General features: G+C 44.4%; 1 protein-coding gene across 10 annotated transcripts in view; it reads right to left on the minus strand.

Annotated features, from left to right (window-relative positions):
* ZBTB38 (zinc finger and BTB domain containing 38) overlaps window positions 1-23,524 on the minus strand; it is a 136,178-nt gene that overhangs the window by 11,285 nt on the left and 101,369 nt on the right. The gene's annotated exons all lie outside the window — the stretch shown is intronic.

Here is a 23,524-nt window from a genome sequence, read left to right on the forward strand (position 1 = left end):
GAATAGTACAGGTTTATAGATTTCCCTCTCCCCTGCTCCCAAAGAAATTCTGGTTTAGAACAGCCAGGCCCAGACCCTGGAATCCATATTTATATTTATATTTATTTAGTAAATAAAGAATATATTCATGTGATATCAAATTCAAAAGACACAAGTTTCCCACCTTGTCTCAGAGGCTCTTCAAAGTAGGTTTTTGCTTTGTTTTGTTTTGAAGCAGGCTCTACACCCAGCATGGAGCCCAACACAGGGCTTAAACTCACCAATCTGAGATTAAGACCTGAGCTGAGATCAGGAGTCAGACACTTAATCAACTGAGCTGCCCAGGTGCCTCGAGTAGTTTTTATTAACCAGCTAGAACCAGGCCCAGGTGGCGGACAATAAAACCCCACTGCCATAAAAGAAATAAAAATCCTGCCTTCAAAGTTTTGTGGTATAGCAAGGGAAGTAAGATGTGTTTATGAAACGCCACATAACACAGACACACAATGCGTGTGTGGGATCATGCAGACAGGCAGGCAGGTGAAGAGAATACAGGGGGAGTTCTGGGGAGCAGCCTGGGAGTGGGGGTGACGGAAGGCATAGGGAGGAGCTCGGCAAAGCTCTTTAGGAGGAAGTGCAATTTACTGGATCTTGAGGGTAGAATTTAGCTCTGCAGATAGAAACAAAAGGGGGAAAGAGAATTTCACTCAGAAGGAGGCACAGAGTTTCATGCCTTCAAGAACTTTATAATCCAAGAGTCACTGTAAGAGTTTAAAACAGAGTCCCGGGGCGCTTGGGTGGTTCAGTGGGTTAAGTCTCTGCCTTTGGCTCAGGTCATGATCTTATGGTCCTGGGATTGAGCCCTGCATCGGGCTCCCTGCTCAGTGGGGAACCTGTTTCCCTCTTTCTACCTGTCTCTCTGCCTACTTGTGATCTCTCTGTCAAATAAATAAATAAAATCTTTAAAAAAAAATAAATAAAGAGTCCCGATCTGCAAATGCAGACTGGAGAAGCAGTGGAAGTTGCTGAAGATGCACGTTGACATCTTTCAGACTCTAGGACCCAGTTCTCCAGGCGACCTGAGCCGGCCATGTGAACTGTCTCCCCAACCATAGTCACCTGATCATCTCAGAAGCTGGTACAGCTGGAAGCCACATCCTATGTGTCCAAAGGGCAATTGAGAAATGAGTCTGAAGTCTGCAGACCAGAGGACTGCAGGCAAATCTGGTTCCCACAGGTTTTGTCTGACCAACCTGGTCTTTGGCACCGTGTTTCTGAAAAACCGGGCTAATGTTGAAAAGAGTAAGATTTAACATAAAATCAATGTATCTTTTCTTGAACAGTAAGAGTGGGAAACAATGGTTGTTGCCTGCCTGGCCAGAAGGAGGGGTGCCTGGTAGCTGTTTCCCCTCATCACGGTCACCAGTAGTCACATGCTGCTGGCCCAGGCGTTTACCGCCAAGTGGCTTCTCTCTGCCACATGACCAGCTTGGCCCCTTTAGCTGGTTTCCTCTGTTGCGACTGATTAAGAACAGCATGTGAAATAACATTAGACCCACAGATCTTATCAGACATACTTACTTTAAAGATATCTCCAAAATTAAAATTAAGACTTATAAATGAGCTTTTGTGTGTTGGGAGGCAGTCAGCCTCAGCAAAAATAGTATTCTTGACTTTAAAAAGTTAAAGCGACCTCCTCTACTATATTTCGTTACAGAGAGTAACTTAATACTGAAGCTTTAGGAGTTTTTGCCAATGGAAAGCCCATGAAAGAACCTCAGAAAAATAAATATAAAATGGGAGGATGAGATTTAATTCACATGTAACTTTCTAAAGCAAGTTTCATGCAATAAACTCATTATTCTCAGTAATACCACCACGATGGAATAGATAAGCATGAAAAAGGCGAATAAAAATGTTACAGATGCAAAAATTTTGGTGGGCCTACATTTCCTTTAAAATAATTTGTAGTTAGATAATTGTGGTTGCCTGACTTATGTTACTATTTCCTGAGTTTGTATTTCAGCTATAAATAGCCTTTAACATATACCTTCTAACTACATCAATACACAGATGCATGTACTCACATGTATGTACAAATAAATGTGTGACTTTATAAATACATGAGCATATGCTATATAAAAATGTTTACATAGTCATACATTTAATGATAAAGAAATATATATATATATGTAAAAATACAGGGTGAACACATAATTCAGCATCTAAAACAGGACACTTAGAGAGAAAAGGGATGCAATTAACGACCATGCCAGAGAAACAGGTACATACTGGTTCAGTTTAAGGGGAAACAGAATGAATGGTCATCCTCTATTTATATATATACACACAGACATATAGATATTTATATATAAATCTGTATATATACATGTACAAAGTATAAATCTCTAGTATAAAATCCCGTATTATAGTTTTAAGTACATATGTGTATATTTACATAAAATGTATTTTAAAAGTAAGTAAAGTGCTTTTAAGAATTTTGTAACTATATGATAAACTCTTTATATAAATGCCATTGGGAAAGTCATATATTTAGTTAATTCATATATTTAGGATCTTCTGCTGCTTTTGTCTCCTGCCATACTCCAACCTTCCCTAATAAACACACAAACATTTAATGCAAAGGTACTTTGCATTAATAAGATACTTTTGACGATTAAATTACCTTTTCTTCACCAGCTTTTAGAATGAACTAGCTTTAAAAAAATAAAATAGGGGAGCCTGGTGGTGCAGTCGGTTAAGCATCCAACTCTTCGTTCTGGCTTAGGTGCTAATCTCAGGGTCGTGAGATGAGCCCTTAGTCAGGCTCTGTGCTCAGTGCGGAGTCTGTTTTGATTTCTCTCCCTCTCCCTCTGCCCTTCCTCCCTGCACTCTCACTCTTTCTCTCTCTAAAATAAATAAATAAATCTTTAAAAAATAAGTCTATGCTCATGGTGAAATATTCGAACAGTACAGAAGTGTATTAAGGTACAAAGCGGAATCCCCTCCTCCATCCTAGTCTCCCCTCCCCCACACCACTGTACCCACTAACACGCACAGCGTGCATACTCCCTACCATGGATAACTTTTTCCTAACTTTGGAAGATTTTGTAAATTACATCTGTATAAAGGCTCTAGGAGAAAAATTGTATTTCCTCTTGAGTTTCTTCTAACCTAACCTCTATCTCCTCTGCTTGGCAATTCCTTAACCTTACTTATCTGGGCGGGGTCCGTCCTCTGAATTTCTGGATTTGGGCTCCTACCTTTATTATAACGTGTTATAACATTATGTAGCGTTATGCATTGTTCACGTTTCTACCCTTCCCTGCTTGCTCCTCGAATGCGGGGTCAATCTAACCCATCTTTGTTCTCCTGACATTATGGGATACAGTATACTGTTGATGTTGACAGGGAGTGAGAGGAACTGCCCCCTCAGACCCTGGGCAGCAAATGGCTTAAATTATACATTGTGCTTAGAAAAGTTCCTGATTCAAAGCTTTAAAAATGAGAGACAGATGAACCCAAGTTCTACTCTACAGAGAGTAAAATTAACAAAGTTAAGTCTCTGCCTTTGGCTCAGGTCATGGTCTCACGGTCCTGGGACTGAGCCCTGCAATAGGCTCCCTGCTCAGCGGGGAGCCTGCTTCCCTCTCTCTGCCTGTCTTTCTGCTTTTCTTTTATTAGAAAAATAAAATGAATTCCTGTTAATTTTTTCCCCTAGTTCCCTTCTATGCTGGCAGTTCTCAAAGCATTTCATGGACCGTGAGTCTCAAAAGACCCTTTCGTCAGGCTCATGAGGGCAAAACAATTTTCATACTAACAAGAAGATGTCATTTGCCTTTCGTCCCCCACCACGCTAACGTGTGCATCAACTGTGCAAAAGCAACAAGGGGTAAAAGACCCGATGCTGCAGCAAACAGTGAGCCAGTGATACCCCGATGAAAAAGTAAGAATTATTAGTTTTACTAGATCTTTTGACTATTGGATATACACCTTTTTACTATTCTGTGTGATAAAATGGGAGGCACACACAAAACACTAGCAGTGCATACTGACAAAACAATGACTGCCTTAAGGAAAAGCACTTGGGTGGTTCTTGGAGTTGTGAGTTAAATCAGCCAACTTTTGTTCATGGAACATCATTTTTATGCAAAAAAATGACTGACAAACTATGGTTATTTGGATGTGGACATCTGGGCAAACACACTTGAAAAATGAACTAAGTGCGCCTCTCATTTCTTTTCTTTTTTCTTTTTTTAAAGATTTTTTTTATTTTACAGAGAGAGAGAAAAAGTGTGAGCAGGGGGAGGGGCTAAAGGAGAGGGAGAGACAGAATCTCAAGTAGACTCCCTGCTGTACATGCAACACGGGGCTCAATCCCATGACCCTGAGATCATGACCTTCGCTGAAATCAAGAGTCAGATGCTAAACCAATGAGCCACCCAGGTGCTCCTCAAGGAAGTAGTCATTTTATTGCCAGTAATAAAAATTCAACTTTTAGGGAAATTACTGTTTTGGAAAACTTGGTATTTAACATAAAGTTTGGTATCCACCACCATGAGCTCTATGCTTCTCAATACATAATAATTTTTCTAATGAGATTAGTGATAATGTTAAAGAATATGATTTTTGGATAGCATGCAATGAGTCTGGAAGACCGGTACAGTTCAGGGAACTAATATTTTCTAAATAACCAATGCATATTTAAAAAAAACCACGCACGGGCTAAAAGGTGAAAGAAACATCAGTAGATTCAAATGAGACACAGTATGGAAAGTTCATTGCTATGGTTTCAAGTCCCATGTTGTGACTAATCTTTAAAAAACCACCTACCTGTCAAGTTTTGATGTAGTATTAAAGAATATCCACAAGTAACTGAAAAAGCAATTAGATAACTTCTCCCCTTTCCAACTACCTGTTTGTATGAGGCCAGGTTTTCTTCAACTACAACAAACTTGCCCCTGAATTCAAAGCTGACAGGAAAATCTAGCTATCTTTCTATCAAGCTAAACATTATGTATTTGCCACTGTTCTCATTATATTTTTTGCTTTAGAAGACAGTTATTTTTTAAAATAAGTTTTTATCATGTAACTAGGTTTACTGTAGTCATTTTTCACGAGTTAATTGTTTAAGTTCTCCTTTTAAATTCTGAATATGGCAAATACTGATAGATTTCTAACTCTGATAAGCAAAAGCTCTTTGGGTCCTCAATGATTTACAAGAGTGTAAGGGGGTCCTGGCACCAAGAAGTTTGAGAAATGCTGTCCTTTTTTTTTTTTTTTTAAAGATTTCATTTGTCAGAGAGACAGAGTGTACAAGCAGGCATAGTGGCAGGCAGAGGCAGAGGGAAAAGCAGGCTCCCCACTTAGCAAGGAGCCTGATGCAGGATTTGATCCCACCTGAGCCAAAGGCAGCAGCTTAACAGACTGTGAGCCACCCAGGCATCCCAAGAAACGCTGTTCTAACTTACAAGAAAACGTTCAAAATGATTGTTAAAGGTATTATTAAAAATTTTTTTTTACTCAAAATAAATCAGATATAGGCTTAAAAGAACTAGGGACACAGAAGATGAAAATATGGTAAAATATGAAGCAGAAATCCCCAGGAGAAGGAGAGGCCAAGGGACAGAGAAACATGGACATACCCACAGTCACACAGATACACATTCTATAGCTATCTTTAATAGCCCAAGCCTGACGTGGTTACTAACCATCTCTGGAGTCTGAGCATGGTTGAAAAATCAGGGGGACCAACAGTCCCTCCACACTCTCCATACTCAGGAGAAAATCGTTCCTTGATTTGCAGGACCTCTGCCCCTCTTCTGTTTGAACAATCTAGCACTGCTTGTATTCCTGCCTTCCAGATCTCAAGGGTTAGCTTGGTCCCAGTATTCTGTGTGCTCATATGAGTCTATCCATTCATCTATCAGATTAGTTCCCTCCCCATCAGATCCCGGAGACCGCTTTTAGGCACCAGTCCACTCACTCTGCAAATGAACTTGAAAAAAGGGAAATAATTCTTAGCAATGACCTGAGCAACTAACTCCCTGTATTTCCAGCATAATTAAATCTTCCCTCCCCAAACAGTCAAGGCAACTTTACTGAAATACACAGAAGTCAAAAAACTTAAAGTGAGAGTTTCCATATAAATTTTAACTCTCACAGTGCAAAGAAAAAAAATCTTGGAAAACTTCTTTAAGTTATTAATCAACAACCTATCTATCATGTAGAACTTTATAGGGCTTGCTAATAAAACTTGGTGTACATTTATTAGTACACCTCTAAGACCCGACAGAGAGTGAAGTAATGCTACCTTGAGTAAGGCCACTCTCCTGGGCCAGACTGAGGCCCGTTCTTCTAAATCTACTTCTGATCAGAGGCATAGGCCAAGCGCCCTCTTGTAGTCCATCCGCTACTTAATTCTTAACGTTCGTAACAACAAAACTGAATCAACAGAGCAACTTTCGCTTCTCTCTACTGCCATCTTCTTCTATAAAAAGAAACTTCGAAATAAAACCCAACTAAAAAAGAACACACTATATTAGGATATTGACCTGGAATCCTGCAAAAGTCAAACGCACAGTCCATTTTGGGGCGTGTGGGGCCCATATCGAAGCAGAAGCTGCGAGTCCCAGCAGAAAGCGTGCCGACAGAGCACACAGCTTCAGCAATCCTGCTGCCCCATCCCACCTGCATCTTTGCAGCACACTTTCTCGGAGTCATGTTGGGTGACTACGTCAGACCTCCTCACATGACAAGGTGTCAGAAATACACACATCGGATCTCAAACACAGATTACACAACAGAAGCCCTTTGTAGAGTATGGTTGTGTCTAGGAAAAGGAAAATCCTCTTGATTTCTCTTCTAAATGCAGTCCGAAGGGGGTAGAGAAGAGCTGCATTTATCAGACTCAGATGCACTGAAACTCTCAGCTTGGAGAAGGCACCGTAAGGCAATGGAAGTTTGCGTCTTCAGTGGGAATGCAAGCCGTTCAAAAGGCTGACCTCAGAAAGCTGCCAGGGTGTATTTGACAGAAGGAGGTTGGCTTGAACAACCTTACTTGAATATACTACTTTGAAAAGGTAAACATTTGGGCTCTAGACTTGTAGTTGCATGCATATTGATTGTAAGAACGAGTATTATCACATTCATGAGTGATGTAATGGGCTCAGTTAAATATTTCAAGCTGCTTGTTTGGAAAGATGAAAGGGGGAAAAGGTCCTTGGCTTCTCTCTCTCTTTTTCAAACACAACAGTGTTTCAGGGTAGCCCAAGTACCTTAGGTTCATCTCAGGATCGAGCTTGCCCACATACCTGCTTGCTTAAGAAACCCGGCCAACAGGCTCGAGTGTTTATCTCTGAAGCCCTCCAGTGCTGTGTTCGTTCCTCATCTCAGCCAAGCTCCACTGACACTCAGAGTTCCTGGCATGGAAGGCATTTTTAATCTGAATGCTGGGGGGGAGGGGACCTGAGTTACCAAAATGACCAGGGACAGGGTTCCTGTCCTCTGAAACATCTCAGTTTGGGGTGAGCTTATCAAGAGTTGCTTTCAAAAACCAAATACCATTTTCTTGTGAGCCTAAAGGGCCAACTGATGTAATGGCCCTGTTCCTCTCAGTGGATTGCTTCCTCTTGGAAAGGGCAGAGGGAAGAACAGTCAGATAGTCTGGCTACTGAACAAGAATGGCTCTCCAGCCAGTCAGAAGGATGGGCCACCCTGAAACGGACGGAACACCAACCGCGGCTTTGGCCTTAAACTATCTAAACTTACCTCCCCATGGCACCCTCCCTCTCTAGGCCCTGCTCCCTCTGCACCCCAGCTTTCTGAGGACTACCACATGACAAGGAATCACAGTTTACACTGGTTCTGTCTGGATGAGCCAGGAACTGGGCAGGGAGGAGTGAGGGGCACAGCACACACAGTGCAAAGAACAGCGCTTGGCACACAGTGGGGTTCAGTGAGAGCAGGCTGGCACCTGCTGGAGGACTGACCGTGTCCTGCTCAGCTGGTGGCTTTGGCGAGAACTGCTTATGTAGTCCATGCTTCATGCGGTACATGGGACGATCTTTTAAAAACACAAATGAGATCAAGCCAGTCCCTGCTTAAAACCCTTCACTGGCTTTGCCCTGAAGTCAGCACAAAATCCAGACCCTTCACTGTGGCCTGTGAGACCCTGTGAGGTGTGGTCCACGGGTCCTCTCCACTCTCTCTCGACTTGCCCACTCCCTTTTATTCCACTCTCTGTGCTCAGCACATAGGTCTCCCTTTGCTTACTCCACCTGCCTAGTGTCTTCCGGCCCTGGGGTCTTTACACACACCGATCCCCGCACTGGCGGTGGCTGGCTCACTCTCCTGCTCCAGGCCCAGCTCAAAGGTCATCCTGGAAGGACCACCCCCTCTGTCTTTGATCCTACTTTCACTTGCCCTCACCATGCCTGGTTTTCCTTCATACTACCTATCACAACCTGCCATTACCACGTGTTTGTGCCTGTTCACTGTCCACTCTGCCCACCAGGAGGTAAGCTCCAGGAGGGAAAGGAGCTCGTCTACCCTGTTCACTGCTACAGGACACAGCACATGGTAGGCACTTGGCAAATTTTTGCTGAATGACTAGTGCTGTGGCCATGCACAAAAAACACAAATGAGGCTTACCCTGATTCAAAGAGCAAGCTGCCCCTCTCCCCTGCACTCCCCGTGCCCTGCACCCTGCTCTGCTTTATTCTTTTCCATAGTACCCACAGCATTCCAATATACTACACAATTTACTCCTTTATTGCTTACTGTCCATCTGCCTGCTCCAACTGAAGTCTCACAAGGGCAGTCATCTTTCATACTCTTCCCTTCCCTGATGTAGCTATAGCACCTAGAAGAGAGCCTGACACACAGTAGGTCCTCGATAAATACTCATTTACTAAATACACACTCCATCCTGTAAATAGATACATGTTTCTAATCAATATTAGACATGGTAGGTAGATATGGGCTTCATACATATTGCCATTACAATTTGCAGCTGTTTGAATCTCCCCAATCAATTTAGAATAAAATTGCTTTTATCTGATGCACTTCCAGTTGTGAAGCACTTCACATATTAATTCTTTTAATTCTTTTAATCCCTTTCACCATCCTGTGCACATAAAATGGGGATAGTACCATATCCTCACAGGGTTAAGGGAATGAACAGAGCCTCTGCTGGGTATATGGAAGTTGGTATTACTGGGTCTGCATCCCGACAAGTGCCACCTTACAGGACAGCTATAACTGCTGACGGCGGCACATGCCCGTGACTGGGCACATAGCCCAGTCCCCCGCACTCCGCGGCCTCACGGGCATGTGCATGCACAGCAGGAGGGAAGACAGAGCGGGTGACCTGATCTAGCCACTCAGAACTGCCCTGCATGGAGTCCAAACAGCAGGCTTATTGTGGAGGGTCACCCCTGCAGAAGCCCACAGCAGGAACAGACCCAGGCTAAGATTAAAGAGCTAGACCGCTGGGGGCAGCCACCCTAGGTCAGCAGAATGTGTCTGAGTGGTCCTTGGGGAAGGGCCGCAGAGGCTGGCAGTGAAGGCAAGCAGACCCCTTGCCCCAGGCAGCTGGTCCCTGGGCAACATGAACACTGCTAAGGACTGGGCTTCGGGCCTGGACTCTTCAAGGCCAGCCGGGTTGACGGTGGTGGTGCAGGAGGCGCTCTCTAGGTGTCCCCTAAACACACACACCACAGTCAGCCACAGTGTCTGCTCCACCCCCACCCAGAACTGACTAAACACCTAACACCCACGTTGGCACTTCAAAATTTTAGTATTAAAACAACTGATTTTTAAAGTCTATTACCAATGCAATTCAGTCTAAGCACTCAGAACACAAAAACCAAGGATTTCTTAATCTCAAGTGCATGCATCAGGAAAAAGCGTTTTCCTTCACCTCCCCTCCCCCCACGAGTATTCAGATTTACCCTCTCTGGGGATGACGCAGGCTTCAGGGGTCAGGAAGCTCATGCGGGAGCCCTATCCATCAGGGTACGGCATGAGAGTAATGAGTATGAAGCCTCAGGAGGCACTACGGAAAGATCTCCAGGGGAGGGCCAACTTTGGGTGTGAGCTTTCTCCATGACAGATGGCAGTCTCCCCACAAACACAGAATGGAGACATGGCCAGTGAGCCTCATTAAAACCTAAGTCCAAATTCCAGTAACTTCACCAAGGCTTATAAAGTCCTCTGCGACTTAACCCCATTTCCTGACACTCTAATCTGCATCAGCCTTCCTTCTGTTCCTTGAATATGCCTAGGATCTTCCTATCTCTGGGCTTCTGGACATGCTGCTCCTGCATCCCAGAATGCCCTGCTAGCCCAGGAAGCAGCCTACCCTTACCTCCATCCAACAATCCTTTCCTCCTCAATTAGGTTCATCTGTCATATATTCTCAGCATACTTTTCTTTCGTAGTACTCATGATTGTAATTAAGTATTGACAAATGGGTGCCTTTACCACAAGAATATAAACTCTGTAAGGGCTAAGACTGTTTCACCAGTATCTCTAGCTCCCAGCACTCTACCTGACACATAACAGGTGCTAATAAACCTTTATTAAATGAATGCAAAAACAAAAAGCACCCAAACACCAAGTCCTCTACAGCCCACAATACCAGGCACTGTTACCAAGCTTTCTGGATCCAGCATTAGGTCAATGCAAACTGCCCTATTTGTCACCTATGCTTTGTTGAACATAAAAAAGCCAGGAGGCTGTTCTAACATGGTATAAGGAAGGACACACACACACACACACACACACACACACACACACACTGAGGGCCATCTACTTTCCACAGAGTTGTCACTGCTCAAACAAGTTAAAACATTGAAACACAGCTTCGAAACACTGAAGAATGGCTTACTATTACTGCTTTGGCTCAAAGGAAGGAAAAGGGCAATACTTTAGGCTCTACTGGTATGCTTTGTTCTGTTTAGGACAACAGGGTCCCAAATGGAGTCACTTATGCTAAGCTCCATGTCCTCAAACTAAAACTTAACTTAGTTTGGCTCTCCCAGAAATGGAATCTTAAACCAATCAGGAATCAACCGATCAGCATTAAGTAAGTAATCTGCCCCATGATGCCCTGCTGTCCCATATAAGGGAAGTAACCTCGCAATAACCAATCTGCCTTTTTGCCCAGTATAACTTCCTTATTTTGCTCCAGTCTGCCTATAAAATCTTTTGCCTTGCATAGCTCTTTGGTGCTCCTTTTTATCTGCTACATTGGAGGCCGCCCAATTCACAAATCACTGAATAAAGCCAATAAAATCTTTAAAATGTACTCAGATGAATTTTGTTCTTAAATAGTTTAAACTCCAGGGATTTGGCCTTTGTCCCTTGAGTACTTGGACTAAATTGGAAACAAACTTTTAAAATAACTTTTAAAAAAGTACTAAAACTTCCAAAGTAGTCGACATGTGGCTGTGTAATATAAAAAAAACAAAAACAAAAACTGTGCACATGCACTGGCCCATGACTTCTAACTATGCTATGAAGAACCCAGTCACTGCTGACTCCTGCTTGCTTTAGAGCCCCCCTTGGGCTGCCTTCCCCAAATGAATACCACCACAAATGAATCAATGTCCCTGATAAGACTTGCTCATCAGACAGGAAGAAATCACGTCATAGGCCAGCCACATCCGGGTACCCAGTACCATTCTACGCATTGTGAATACACTATCCCTATTAAGTTCACAGCAACCAGATTTTGCAAATGAGAAAACCGAGACACAGAGAGACCTCGTAACTTGATGGGGGTCATTTAACTAGTGGGCAGCAGAGCTGGGATTCAGAGCCAGGCAGTATGATGCAAACACCAGACTCTCCATTTCAGGTTCAGGCGCACCAGGAAGTAAAGAACTCAGCTTTTCCACCTTTTTCTTGGTATCAAAGGCTCATCTGCTCCTGACCCCAGCCTACTTACCAGAGTGGGATGCATCACCAATGGTCGGCTGGACCTGAGGAGGGCTGCCATACGCAGGGCACAGGTTAGGGCCTGCAATGTGCTGTGAGGAAGGGGAGGCTGAGAGCCAGCTCGTGCTGTGCTCTGTGTGGCCAGGCAGGTGCACTGGGGAGGGCTGCATCCTCCTGCCAGATGGAGGGGGCTGTGTCTTTAAAACACACAAAGATGCCATATGGGCCACCAGGTGGCCTTGTGGTGAATATTTTAGGGAAATTCAGAATTCTCCATAACATTCTACTTTTAATTTGTTTTCCTAAAAAAAAAAAAAAAAACCTCTAAAGTAATATATGGTGCTCATAAAGATTTTATTTTTAAGTAATGTCTACATCCAATGTGGGGCTCGAACTTACAACCCTGAGATCAAGAGTTGCATACTCTACCCAATAAGCCAGCCAGGTGGCCCAATATTAGTAGTTTTTGATCCATTTCTTTTTCAAGATCATATTTATCAAGTGCCTACCACTCCCCAGTTACTGTGTACAACACGGGTTGCCATAAGAGGTGGGTATTGAAAGGGCAAGCGAGTGGAGAGATTACATAAAGCTCCTGAATCAGGAGAATGGAGAGACCCCAAAGCACTGTGTTAGTCCAGTCATGAAACGGAGCTCTACTAAGGGACGATTCAGGATAAGGCAGCCTGGCCACGTCCAGTCTGGGACCGTGGCTGAGAGTCTGAACTTTGGTGTCAGGGGGACCTGGCTCTGTCACGTTCTGGCTGTGACCTTGGGCACGTTTCTTAAGCTCTTTGCACTTCAACCTCTTCATCTGTAAAACGGAGTTAAAAATAGAATCTACCAGGCTTAACATGAGGATTAAATGGTAATACCTATAAGATGCTTGGCATAGTATCTGGCACAAAGCTTACTAAAATTAATTATTATTAATGTTATTATCACCAATTAATAATTAGTTGTACATGTCAGTAAGAACAAATATTGTAAGCCTTGGCCTCAAGCCCCAAGTATAGGAAATGTGAAATTCCTCAGTGGCAGGGACAAATGTTCTAGTTCACTGTGTGCCCAGAGGTCCCCACACCCTTCCCAGTGCTTACTATCCAGAGAGGCTCAGCAGTTGGTCATTCTTCCCCAATGCAGATGGCAGTTACATCTGAGCCTTAGCTCCGATATGGGCATTTAGTTACAAGTATTGTCTAAATTCCTTCTTTTTTAGTTGCATTGGTTGTTAGCAGTCTTCTTAGCAGGTGGGAAAAAAGGTATCAAAAATTAAAAAAAAAAAAATCCCGTCAACTTGGGGCACCTGTGTGGCTCAGTCTGTTGAGTGGCTGCCATCATCTCAGGTTGTAGTCCTGGGATCGAGCCCCACAACGGGCTCCCTGCTCAGCGGGGAGCCTGCTTCTCCTCCTGGCCCCCTGCTCATGCTCTCTTTCTCTCTCAAATAAATAAATAAATCATTTAAAAAAATCATTCACTTAGGTATCTGTTAGCAATTCTGGTAAAAGGCTTGATAGGAAGGAGACCAAAATAATGTTTAAGACATATACCAAATCATCCATAAAGTTCCATGGTATGTACTTATCCTCTTAAATCAGATCACTCAAATTATGCTATATAAGGCAAAGCCAGGGTACGGTCAGTTTATTGGGTTACATGTATTAGGCAGGAACATTCTTTTACCTTCATAAAAAAGCCTCTCCTGGGGTGCCTGGGTGGATCGTCAGTTAAGTGTCTGACTCTTGGTTTCGGCTCACCTCATGATCTCAGAGTCGTGAGATAGAGCCCCACATTGATTGCGTGTGGAGCCTGTTTAAGATTCTCTCTCTCCTTCTTCCCCTATCCCACTCCCTCTTCTCTAAAATAAATAAATAAGGAAACAAGTAAAAAAAAAAAAAAAAAAGCTTCCACTGTGCTCTGCTTCTTCACCTCTCCTGTAGACAGACTCCAGGCAGACCATGTTTGCTCCTCTCCCCATGTACCATGGAACTTTTAGAGGGCAATATCTTGGGACCTCCTCCTTCTTTCTTTAAACTAGGAATCTAGTAACTGCTTCCATTATTTGGCTGTTAAAAAAAAGGCGGGGGGAATCTAGTAACATGTCAGTTTGGTTATGATTTATTTTAGAGAACATTTTGGTTTTTTGATTTTAGAATTTTTTTATGTCTCAGTTTGATGGATTCATTAGGTTGTGGTTTATTCAGAAAAAAAGTAAAAATTTGGGTTAATTTGGGGCTTAACATGTTTATGTGCTTATTTGGGATTCTGGTCCAATCTTCCACTGAAGTCCTTGAAGAAAATTTTTGACAACTGTCCCATGTAATCAATATAGAAGTTCTAAGCCCTCCTTCTCCTGTACCACTGGGCTGTACTTTTCTGTCTATACAGTTTTATCTTTAGACTCAGAGGGTAAAGCAGGGCCTCTGTGTATACACTCCTGGGTTTAAATTCCAGTTTTGCCACTTACTAGCTGTATGAACTTGGACAAGTTAATTAACACCTCCACACCCGTTTTATTTTTTAAAGATTTATTTATCTACCTGAGAGAGAGGGAGAGAGAGAATCCTCAGGCAGACTCCCCTACAGGGCTTGATCCTAGGACCCCAACTCCAGGATCACAACCTGAGCCAAAATCAAGAGTTGGATGCTTAACTAACTGTGCCACCCAGGCACCCCAAAACCTGTGTTTTTTTTTTTTAATCTACAAAATGGATATAATAGTGCAACTTAGTTCTTAATAGGATTAGATAAGACAACATTGATAAAATGTAGTATCTCATTCTATTGCTCTTTTCACCCTAATTTTCCATGAAAATTCCAGGAAACAATACTTACAACTCTTTTCTTTAGCCCATCTCATTTTGATAATGGCAACCAATTTACTGCTTGTCGGTTGAGAGGCTGTTGGAATCAAGGGACATTTTGTACAGAGAGGTTTCTTTGAAGCTGAATGGAAAGAGGGGTGGCCTGGAGAGTCTCAGGCTTCACGGGTTTCCAGTGAGCCTGAGCAAGACTAGTTCTGACAGGCTCGGCAGCTGGGAGTCAGGCTGACCCCAAAGAAAAGATGTTAACTAAAAAATACTCATGGAAGGTAAGTACAAATACAAATATTTAGCAAAATAAGGGACCGTGGGTAATACAGTAATAGTTCCTACATGAAAGTCTTGGGAGGATACGTTGACCTAGGTACATAATGCAACTGCGGGAACAAACATTTACTTTGAAAGAGTAAGTACATGCATCACGATGTTAACATCATGATACATAAAGCCACATACAAAATTAGTGACTGTTGTTTTTGAGGGATGGGGTCCTACACACCCATTAAAGATAGCATCACCCCCCTCCCAACCTTACAGCAAAGAATAAGAGAAGAGGCGAGTGGCTTCTCTGGGTCCACACGTTGCTCCTTTCACTCTGGGTAAAGGCACTGAGCAAGACAGCTCTCAGACCGTCATCCGAACCCCCAATTAGACTATTACGCAGTTTCTTCACACACAGAAATGGTAAAAACGTCCAAGTGGCCAGCCTCACCAGTGTTCATGGACAGAGTTAGGGCAGGTAAAGCATTTTACAACCTGACCACTCTGTTCTCTCCACAGCTTCATTCTGTTCCCTCCTCACCTCACCAGGAAGGGGGCCTTGAAGCACTACGAAGAAGTCATGCCCCGAGCAGCAGTCAATACCAGCAGGAAGGAGAGGAGGCAGGCAGCCGGTGTTCTGCCCCAGAAGAGCTGAGACTGGATGAGGGAGGAAGGGGACGGGAGGCCGTGAAGGAAGGAGCCTGGGGCTCCCTCCCTAGGCGGCTTCTGTACCGATGTCCTTCCTAGTGAACATGACTCCTGGGACAGTCTGGCTGCTGTGTCACTGAGCCTGCCCACGCTGCTCTTCCAGGTTTCAGGGGCTTAGTAACAGGATGATGGTCATAAAAGCAAGTTCCCTAAGGCAGTTCCTAGCTCCAAGATCAGGCATACCCTGTTAAAAACAGAATTCCCGAAACGGAGTTCAAACCTGCTTTGAGGTTCTTTTACATATTTGATGACCACAGCCCATCCCCAGTCCAGAGAGCTGCGTCCACAAGATGGTGCTGAGTCCACACCGAGAAATGCTCTTGTGTCCTGGGTAGCTGGTAATCCAGTCCCCCAGAGCTTTCTGAAAATGGGCAGATGAGTAGGACCGGCTCCAAAATAAATAGGCATCGAGTGTTCTAGGTAACAAAAGGCAGAGAGAGTCTCCTTCTTAGTGGACGCTGCACTCTAAGTCATTCTTAATTTGCCACTAACGGCTTCTGGAGATTCTTCAGATCGGAGGTGGAGAGGGCTCCACCCAGCACAGGCATTTCCTCCTCAGAGCAGTCCTCACTGGTAGCAAAGAAGGGGCCCTTAACTGTGGTCTCTGCCCCACGACAGCCCTTTGAAGCTTTACTCTGCACGGCCCCCTCCCTGGGCTAAACATCTCAAATTCCTTCTGCTATTCCACAGCAAAGAGGGTTTTGTATACAAAAGGAGCATTAGATTTGGTCCAAGCCTCTCATTCTGGATGTGAGAAAAGTGAGGCACGGAGAAGTTAAGTTAAATGGCTCGCCTAAGAGCTCATGGTTTGACCAAACCTGGTTGCTAGACTTCTGGTTCCACATGTTTCACTATACCATGCTCAAAAGGCAGACACTGGGGCCTGCTTACTAACAGCATGACCACAGAAAGGACCTGAACTCCCCGAGCCTCGGTCTCCTCCTCTATAAAATGGAGAGAATACTACACACCTCATAGGGTATGGGAGGATTAAATGAGAGTATCTGAGCACTCGGCAAGTGCAAATATGAAGCAAATAATAAGTGCTCGATAACTGGTTTTATTTAGGTTATACAGGTTTCTTTTTTTGGCATGGGGTTCTCCTTTTTTCCCTTGTTTTCTTCCTCCTCGGCTTCCAAACTTCCAAGCCTGAATTTTTTAGCTGAAGCTCAAAAATTCACTCATTTATTTTAACTAAATTTAATCACCTTCATTTTGTTCAACATCTCCAGTGTGTTGGGATATTTTTAGAATGTCACTTTTGTCTTATAATAGATCTACCAATTTCTTTTACGTGTCACACATATTCACGCTCCAGAAACTTAACAGGTTAATTCAAGATGGCGATGTCTGTGACAAAAGGGCAGAACTGTTTTCTGTGCCCACCTCCAGAAAGTGGCAGAATGTGGCTATTCTTCTCAGACACACACACCCAACCCGCACAGATCATATTTCAAGATCAGGACTTAGAAAATATTTTTCAATCTATCAGAATAAAAAAGATAAAGCCTTGGTTTCATTTTTGAGGAGGAAGGAGGTTGAATCTAAACGATGAGGAAGTGACTCTGTAAAGAACAGCTCTGGCTGTGTTAATGCATTAATGTGTTCAGAATCAAGACACTGAGACCTCACGGTAGGTGAGCTCTTGTGCTGAGATCCAGAAGACTTCTGAGCTGCAGAAAAGAAAAGTTTTACTTGAAAGAACAAGATGTCAAGCTCTGTGGAGTTGAACTGTGGTCCCCGGGCTGGCCCTTGGTTTCAGGTGAACCAATGCAAACCCTGAGCAGTTGTATTCTCTCGGCTCTGTTGTGTCAATAAGCACAAGACCTTAATTTTCTAACCACTCGTCTCCACTCCCACATCCTCCCTAACTAGCTCATGCCATTTGTGTTTCTGGGGCTCAAGATGCAGCATCCCCGTACTCTGCCCCACTGGGAAACCAGATAACCCGCAACTGTTTCAGGGCCCATATTCACTAACCCAGCAAAATACCACCTTTCCCCATCCTGACACTTCTCAAAGGGCAACCTTCTGGACCGAAACATGTGACAAGGCCGAGGACATCCAGCCTTACTTCTGTTTAGCTCCCAACCATTTACAAATCACTTTCATACAAACCATTTCATTTTCTTTCTCACAGTATCCTTCTGGCTGTGAGATAATATTTCCATTTCAAAGATGAAGATACTGAGGCTCGGAAAAATTAAGCCAAAATCCTAATACCACATATCATGTAATTGGCAAGGCTGGGTTTTCAACCCTGATCTTGTGACTGTGGGTCACAAACTCCTTCTAGCATACTTAAAAGGAAGACTGTATTTATGTGATTCCAAATGTCAGTAAACATAGATCACCATCTCACCCTTTGAGTGATGTGTTTATTGGCTGTGTTTGTTTTATGCCAAATTCAGTCCCAAATGTGTATGTGTCGCTCCAAAGACTACTTAGCAAGAGCTGTTCTGACCAACAGAACCAGTTTTTCTTGACCAGCCGACACACCATTAACACTGCTGGCGAGGTGATCATCCATGCACTCCAATGTGTTCTCTGCCATCTTGCACTACCCAATCACACAGCATTTTAATTCATTCTGTAAAATGGGAATGATGTCAGAGATGATTACTGGGTTAGTTAAATGAAGCAATGAGTACGGAGACAGTGGCTAGCAAGTATTCAGTTAGTGGCATTCCACACAGCTACCACGACTATTACAACTTCATTACATTCATTACAGCCAAGTAGAGTTTTGTATTTTTAACAAGTGTTAGATGAGGTATAAGGCAGCACGGGCCCAATTATCCAGAAAAGCAGAAACACTATTTTATCCCCTTGGCCTTGTTTAATCCTTTATTTCTTCCTCATTGAGCAACCTCCTGGCGCCCACAGTCTAATGGAAGAGACAGACATGCAGACAAACAGCTCTCTGTGATGATCACAGTGCTCCAGCAAGTATGCCCAGGACTCTGGAAGACACAGCTTAAACGGAGTTTGAGGAAGGAGAGTCAGGGGGAGAGAGGTGGAACCAAGTCTTCAAAGACAGGGAGCATTTCTTTGGAATCCAAGAGAGAAAAACTTCTAATCCAGGCAGAGGTCTAAGCAAAGGCAAGCTGGTGTGAGACCAAACGACACCCTGAGGGACTGGCAAAGAGGTGGGGATGGCTGTTGCACAGACCGTGGGGAGGGCCTGACGGAGATGCAGAGGAAGAGACTGGCAGGAACCAAGCTGTCAAGAGTTTTGAATGTTACCAAGACTTTGGATTTTATCCTCTGGTCCAGAAGTTCTCAACCCTAAACTGCACACTGGAATCACCCATGGGAACTGGAGAAAGAACCAACATTAGGCTCCAACCGGAGATTCTGATTTGTTTGGTCTTGTGTGAATACTGGGTATGGTGATTTAAAAACAAAAAAACAAAAACAAAACTCTCCAGATGATCTAATGAGTAGCCTGGACACTGGTGAGTCATTTAAAAGATTTTAAGCAGGAATCATTTGGCAAGTTTGCAAACAGATCATTCTGGGAACCATTTGGTGAGAAGGATGTCTGGAGGGAGTCTAGTGAGAAGTGAAGGAGAAGGTGGGGAATGAACACGGGAGAAAGAGTTGAGAGCTCTCTGGATGGAAGAACCAACTCACTGGAAATCAGGAGAGAGGGAAGAATGAAGGTTGACAGCCCAGTTCCATTACCTGATGTCCCACTGGCAGGTAGGGAACCGGATCAAAGAGCTGGTTTGGGAGGAGGATAATGAAGTCTGTGCTCCCTGAGGAGCCGGTGGGAAATGCAGGTGGTGCCCTCAATCAACAGGCATCCCAAACAGACCTTGCTGCTGAAAGGAAGCTGGGCTGAAGATACAGATGTGCACTGCACAGACACACAGGACGTGGTCGAGAACACAAGCAGGGGAAGGATCCAAGGAAGGCAGAGTGGACGGACAGAAGGAGCTGCAGGAATACCACTACCGAGGGGTAAAAGATATATTGGAATCACCTGGAGGCCCTTATTAAAACTAGTTTCTGGATGCCACCCCACACTGACAGAATCTGAATAGCCAGGGGTCAAGCCCCAGAAATCAATTTTTAACGAGTTCCTAGGCATTTCTGAATCCAGACTAGAAAAGGACATTATTATCAGCTTCCCAATAATGCTGTAACAGGTTACCACAAATGTGGTGACTTAACAACATCAGAAATGTATTCTCTCACATTTCTGGAGGCTGGAAGTTTGCAATCAAGATGTCATCAGGGACGTGTTCTTGCTGAAGACTCTAGAGGAGTCTTCCCTGCCTTTTCCAGCTTCTGGTGATTCTAGGCAGTCATTGATTGGTTTGGTCACTCCAATCTCTGCCTACATCTTCACAGGGCCTTCTCCTCCTTCTGTGTTGCTCCTCTGCGTGTTTACAAGGCCCCCTGTCTTTGGATTTAGGGCCCATCCCATAATCCAGGATGAATTCATCTCAAGATCCTTAACTAACGTGTATCTGCACAGACAGCTTTTTCCAAGTAAGGTCATATTCACAGCATCGCGATATGAAAGTACCTCTTGGGGGCCACCACTCAACTTACTATAGACACCATGGCAACAACTCTGGATAAGTGGGAGAGAGAACTGAGATCCAGAGCTCCAAGCTAAGTTCCCTGACAGTGGCAGGAAGAGGATGGAGTAAAGAGGAAGAGAGAGGGCTGGTGTGGGGACTAAGATCTACAGCTGCACCTCCAAGTCTTATGCTGCCCAAGGGACCCCGGGTCACTCAGTATGCAGGGCACAACGCCATCTGAAAGCACCATGCAGACTGGAAAAAATCACCCCAATCACAAATTAACAAAGACCATGGTGAAAGCTTTGAAAGGCTGAAAAGGCTTTCCATTAACTCACTTTCTAAACTAATTTGATACGAAGTTAGGATTTCATCTCTAAGATATTGTGGCCATTTTGTCCCCACCACCCTAGTAGCTCCCAGTCCAGACAAGTCACCAAGGCAGCACTGGTTACTGGGATTGGTTATTTCTATCCTTCAGAATGTTTCCGTAGGAGCAGGCAAAACTCTCAGTCACCAAAGTAAAGGAGGTTTAGTTATACCTCCCTTCTCATGCCTCCCAGAGTCCCCCAGTCCTTGCTGAGAGCCCAGCCCTCCTTGTTGTCACACTGCTACATGTTCCAGCACTACAGTCCTAGGTTACAATGACATGTGTTGCTTCCCTGACACGTGAAGGTTTTCTGGCCTCTTACCACAGGAATTTCCCTTCTTGGCAACATGGTTTGCATGACCTAAAAGCCGTGGGGGGTGGGGAAGGTGGAAAGGAACAAGGTGCTACGTTCAGGTTAAAGTCACAGCCAGGGGACACTAGCCTCCAGAATCAGATTCCTAGTGTGGTCAAAACCACCCCATCACACATCCCGATGGTGTGATGTAAAAGGTACATCTCCCAGCCCCTACCCTCTTAGACGTCCCGAAGTATCTCCTGGCTAGCAAACCTGTAAGGACCAGTCTCTCTGCAAGTCTGTCCCTGTGCTTCACCACACCACCTAGAGCAGCGTTCCCCATGCACTAATGTGCACGAGTCAGCTGGGCAGCTCGCAAGGCACACTTTCTGACGCAGTGAGTCATGTTGGTGTGATCCGTCTTCCTTTACATCAGGGTGGAGACAGCTGATGTATGTGGCTGAGTTGAAGGGTTAAGGAAACCAAGTCCCCTTACCTACTGGTGAAATGATAATAACTATAACGGTGAGGATGATAATGCCAATGACAATAAGAGCTAATATTTACTGAGCACATTCTACAAGTGAGGCCCTGTGCTAAAGTGCTTTATTGACACTAAGACTCAGCTCCAAGAGTCCTAAAGAAAACAGGTATGGTACAAAGAACCTGAGAAAAAAGGCAAGGCGTTGTAAATTCCAGAGTGTGCAGAAGGTCAGTCAAGTGTCAACAGAGACAGAGGCCAGTTCTCACACTGTGCCCATCTGGGATTAGTTAAGAAATGGCTAACTGCTTGATATTTCAGAAAGCATCTTTGGGCTGAGCCAGTCACACCAGAGACTAGATATATGGCAAAATGCCTGCTGTCCTTCACTGTCACCCCATGGCCCAGTGCCAGCCAGATTAGCCTCTGCAGTCTTCACTCGGTTCCACTACCTTGGGGGTACTATGTCTAAACAGGGAGGGGCTTCCTTTGGTGGATTCTGCCTGTTCTAGCCTGAGATGGGCACATGGAGCACTGAGCAGCTTAATCAAGGCTGCTGTGTCTGATGCCTCTCCAGATGTCCTTCAGATGTCCTTGGACATACAAGCTGTGTTTTGCAGCTGATTCTACTGACATGTCGCTTGGCCTGTATGACATAGATACAGTTTATCTCCAAAGTGGCTCCCTTATTTGCTGTGACATGGAGAAGGTTCAAGGGCCATGACTTTTCCTTGGGATGGATCTTGGAGAACTTCAAGCCCAACACTCTGCAGGAAAAGACTGGGCAGGCTGCCACCAAGGAAATGCACACTGGTGGGCTGAGTCAGACAGTGTGGCTCTCTGACTGGCACACAGGCAGTCCAAGGCCGGATTCAGCCTGCAGAGATGTTTCATCTGGCCTGATAGTAGTTTAAAAAAATGTCATGCCGGGGCGCCTGGGTGGCTCAGTGGGTTAAGCCACTGCCTTCGGCTCAGGTCATGATCTCGGGGTCCTGGGATCGAGTCCCACATCGGGCTCTCAGCTCAGCAGGGAGCCTGCTTCCCTCTCTCTCTCTCTCTGCCTGCCTCTCTACTTGTGATCTCTGTCAAATAAATAAATAAAATCCTTAAAAAAAAAAAAGTCATGCCACCATTTTGCCATTCCATCTTCTTATACCCAGCCCACATTGAACATTCACATTCTCTTCCTGCCCCTCTATGTACCTTTAGGCCCTAATCTACAATAATGTAAGTATAAACCACTTCTAAGTTTTATTTTGCCTACAACATCTCTGTCTCTGTACAGTGATTCATTGTCCTCCTAAAATTTATGTAATGAGGTATCAGTATTCAAGCTTCCCAAACTACTGAAGTATTTCCATCTTAATGAGGGACAGGTGGTGAGAAGCCATGACAAGGAATATATTTGGGTCACAGAATATTTCTTCAGGATTCCTCCAGTTTGTTCATGCCCATGTGGAACATTTCTTAATATATGAATCCTAGGGGGAAGAGCGGCAGAGAGCAAACTCTTCACTTTGCTCCAAAAGTCGCTTTAACCCTAAGGTCAGCTTGAGCTCCACGAAATCAGATTCATACTCTTGGGAGGCACCCAGCTTTCCTTGTCCAAAGAGGCTCTGTGCTCATCGTTAGCAGATGATGTGGTGAGGGACATAATCACTGCTGAGAACCCATAGGCCTTCACAGGTAGCTCCTTACTGGGTCAGAGTATTTTGGACAATACCACGCTTCACCACTGTGTCACACAAGTAACAATTCCAAAAACTAGACCACAGAAATGCATCCTGGACAACTAGCAGTCTGAGCTTCAAACAATGGGATCAACACAATAAAGCACATGCCCCTAGATCACAAGTGTCTCTAGGGAATCTTTGCGAACTGCTCGGGAGAACAATGGTGGTCAAGCCGAGGAAGCAGCTTCTGCTCTAGAGACCCTGGACTGGGGGTGGGGATGCAGAGCTGATCCTTTTGGTCTTGGGTGCTGGTCCGGGGCCTCTCGGAGAAAAGCTGCTGATGCTTTTGCCCTGTTCTGCCCCACTTCCTCCCCACTGTCAATAAACAGCCCATGGTTCCCAGTGTTTCCCCCCCTGGTAAGGTGCCAAGGCACAGAGATCATGTTCACAGACCCGA

Source organism: Meles meles, chromosome 4 (assembly GCF_922984935.1).
Source record: "Meles meles chromosome 4, mMelMel3.1 paternal haplotype, whole genome shotgun sequence".
Classification (NCBI taxonomy): Eukaryota; Metazoa; Chordata; class Mammalia; order Carnivora; family Mustelidae; genus Meles; species Meles meles.